At 50.7% G+C, this 3,938-nt stretch overlaps 1 non-coding gene across 1 annotated transcript; it reads right to left on the bottom strand.

Moving 5' to 3' along the window:
* Positions 1-620: 620 nt before the first annotated feature.
* On the bottom strand, positions 621-703 carry TRNAL-UAA (transfer RNA leucine (anticodon UAA)). The gene has a single exon. It is a non-coding gene; the product is annotated as a tRNA-Leu (tRNA).
* Between the last annotated feature and the right edge of the window lie 3,235 nt (positions 704-3,938).

The raw sequence follows: 3,938 nt of genomic DNA on the forward strand, positions 1-3,938 counted from the left end.
GACGGCGAGCACTTCCAGGATCTAGACAAGACGCGATAAATCGATCCCAGAAGATGGATTGCTTGCCGCCGAACCAGCGGGTAAGTATAGACGTACCCTTAGCACCACACAGCATTCTGATTAAAAAATTAGCCCTGTCCCACACCAAGAGGAACCATCTGATCCCTCAGGACCAATGGGATCAGCTCTCTCTTTTTTCTGTGATACAGGCTTCATCCAGACACCAGCTCCTAGGCATCTTGTGATGCGTGACTTTGGGTGCTCTCCATGTGAGCAATTTTGCGGTGTGATGGGGTAGCATGCCAGCCTCAGGCCTGGAGAAGAATTCAGGGGCGTGGTGGTACAAAGTAGCTCCTTCAGCAGTGCTACAAATATCTGCTCCCCCCCCCCCCCCCAATCCAGATCAAGGAATTCAAGGGAAATCATAGAATATTATGACAAGGTCTATAGAAAAAGCTAAACCAGACCAAGTGAGTTAGGGAGGGCCTAAGTTAATCATTTACTTTAGTATTGTTCAGTGTGATGACTGAATGTCAAGGGGAGTCAAGAAGAACTGTGGAAAGAAAATGGTTTTTATCCCTATTGTTAAATGGAGATGTTGGGTGGGGAAAAAATACTTCTACCAGAAGTGGGGTTCGAACCCACGTGGACATATGTCCATTGGATCTTAAGTCCAACGCCTTAACCACTCGGCCATTCTGGTGATTGATATGTTGGTGCTTTTGCCATAGTGAGTTTTACTCCCTGGAGCAATGACTCATTCACTGTAAGGTTTCCTGACTCTTTAGCAAGTCAGGGGAAAGCTGTGAGGACAGGTATTTCCTGTTCTCCCCCTCATGCACTTTCAGCTCAGTCCATACCTCTCTGAGCTCCATCTCTTTCTTCTTGACTGTACTTTGCAGAGATCCTGCCTACCACAGCTGCAAGGATCACCGTTAAATGGAGTCCTGAGGGGCCCTTATTTGCCAGCAAGTTGCATAGTTTAGTGGTGTGCTTGGCTCTTTTTAGAAGGAACTGAGTTTAAGACCCACTCCAGTAAAACCAGCAGCTCCTCTTTGAAGCATTAGTGTTTAAATAGTACCCCTTTGCTCTGCATGTCCTTATCTGCCCCCCTTCCCCCCATGTCTCCTTTTCCCCAGTCCCCTGTGGATTACAGCAGGGAGGTGAAGGCAGTTGTGGAAATGGGCTTTGATCATCAGGAAAGGAGAAGTAGGGTGTGTGGTGACAGTGTAACCTGCCTGGTGGCTTGCCTGCCAGGTGTCATTGTGGGGGACACCTGACAGACCTCTGATGAGCAGTGAGGAGGAGCTTGCAGTTGTGGTCCATTTTGGTACCAGTGATGTGGAAAGAGATCCTGAAAGCTAAATGTTAGGGTGACCATATGTTCTGTTTTGGCTGGAACAATCCCTTTTTTAAGCCCTGTTGGCAAGAGCAAACAGGACAGATGTACAGTTTTGCCAAAAAAGTGGGATGCAACCCCTAGCAGGGAGTGGAGGAATGTGCACAGGGGGCGGGGAGGACAACACCAGCCCCGCATGGGAGGAAGTGCTCAGGAGAGCAGCTTGGGCCAGGCCAGCCCTGCGTGGGAGGGAGGCAGAGGGTCTCGGGCCATTCCACTGGGGCCTCAGGCTGGCCCTGTGCAGGCAGGAGGCAGGGAGGGCTCAGGCCAGCCCCACGGGGAGCGGGGCCTTGGACCCCTCGTGGTGTGTCCCATTTTCCCTTTGGGAAAATATGGTCACCCTACTAAATGTAGACTGCTAGGTCAAAGGCTCAGGGACAGGGCCTCAGCGGTAGCACTCTGTGAAATGCTTTGCTTCCTAGGCAAGTCCAGATAGGCATGGGGAATGCCAGGGTCTCCGTTTGTGGTTGAAAAGATAGTGCCAAGAAGGAAAGTTTAAGTTGATTAGACACTGGGGAACATTTTTGCTGACCAGCTTCACCTGAGTCAAAATGGAACCAGATGGCTGCCAAATGAATAAATAAGATACCGGAGGAATGTTTAAAGTGAGAGCTGGAGGAGAGGCTGCAGGAGCTGAGGAGTCCCTAAAGCAGCCAGAGACTTCTGTTAAAGACATGGGTAGTGCAGTGGTGTGTGCGCGTGTCCAAGAAATGGGATGCTGCACATTACAAGTGTATAGGTGATGGGGACAGGGAATTTACACAGGTAAGTTCTGCAGAAGGTGGAACTATATGGGGCTCTCAGCAAAGACAGGCACATTTCACCACCCATCACAGAGGCCCATGGGAGGCTGCTCAGGAATTTGGAGTGTGTGGGCAGAGAGGCTTAGCTGGGTATTGTTTTAGTAGAGGGTATGTGTGTGTTCTTGTTCTGTTCGGCTGTAGGAAAGGATAAGGAAGTCCACAGATGCCATGCTTGTAATATGGTAAGAGATAGAGAAGCAGCTAGAATGCCAACAGAGTAGCTTTTATAGAAAAGGCATCCGGTAAAGTGGACAGTGCTGAGGAAAGATGGAGTATCTGAGGATTGACCAATTATGGTGAATGCTCTACACAGATCACCTAAAAAACGGATCTGAGCATGTTCTGGAATGACGAGACCTTTTGAAATGAAAGGCCAACTACGCCAAGTGTCAGCCCACCATCCACTGCTGTTTATCAGATTGATGGACTATGTCAGCGGGAAGATCCCAATAGGAAAAGGCGAGAAGCTGCTCTATGCAGCCACTGTGACGGGTTGGATCACAGAAACCCCCTTGGGAGCTGCCACCCAATGTGCAAAGACTACCCCTGCTTCTGTTTTCCCTGCCAGCTCAGGATTCCAGCACCCTGTCTCGCTGAGCCAGACACTCCAGTCTGCTCTAACAAAGACTCAGGGTCTGAATCACTTGTCCCAAAGCTGCAAGTTTACCTGAAAACCAGCTCACAGGAGTGTGCTTGTCTTTAGCACTCAGATGCCCAACTCCCAATCCTCAAAAGAAGGATGGTAGAAGAAATGGTAAACCAGTGATATGACCAGTAAGCAGGAATGGGATGAAAACGAGCATGACTAAAACTGAAGTCAGGTGGGTCAGTAGAGGTGTGACAGAGATTAATAGCGTGCCATTAAACCAGACTGAGCAGTTCAAGTACCTTGGCAGTGGGGTTACAGAAGTTGGCAAGTTTGAATGGGAGATCCAGTCTAGACTACGGAGTGCTGGAAGAGTGTGGAATAACATTTCAGGTGATGTCTATGAGAAGAGTATGCCACCAAGACTGAAAGTACGACTGTACAGAACAATGATGCATCCTCCAATGCTGTCTGGTGCAGAAGCTTGAGTGGCAAAGAGACAGCAGGTTCAACACCTACAATTGTTTGAGATTAGATGTCTTCACACCAGAAGAGGAGTTCACGAACACAATGAAAGCACTGCGGGGGAAGTCAAAGTTCATGATGTGGCTGACAAAATCCAGAAAGTGCAATTTTGCTGATAGGGACCTATACAGAGGATGAATGAAGGAGACCTGGTGAAGAGAGCATGGAAGGAGAAGGTAGCAGGAAAGAGACCCCAAGGAAAGTTGAGGAAGCAATGGATGGATGGCATCAAAGAAAATGGCAAGCAGGTGGACCTTAGTGCCATCTAGGACAGAGGTGGGCAAACTACAGCCCACAGGCCACATCCGGCCCGTGGGACCGTCCTGCCTGGCTCTTGAGCTCCCGGCCGGGGAGGCTAGCCCCTGGCCCTTCCCCTGCTGTCCCCCCTCCCCCGCAGCAGCACAGGCAGCGTGGCTGGCTCCGGCTAGGCGGCGTGGCTGCTAGTCCTGCCGCTCTGAGCGGCATGGTAAGGGGGCGGGGAGCAGTTGGATGGGGTGGAGATCCCGGGAGGCAGTCAGGGGACAGGGAGCAGTTGGATGGGGTGGAGGTTCTGGGGGGAGGGCGGTCAGGGGAAGGGGAACAGGGGGGTTGGATGGGCAGAGGTTTTTTTGGGGGGGTGGTCAGG

The sequence above is a fragment of the Emys orbicularis genome, chromosome 4, assembly GCF_028017835.1.
Source record: "Emys orbicularis isolate rEmyOrb1 chromosome 4, rEmyOrb1.hap1, whole genome shotgun sequence".
NCBI lineage: Eukaryota > Metazoa > Chordata > Testudines > Emydidae > Emys > Emys orbicularis.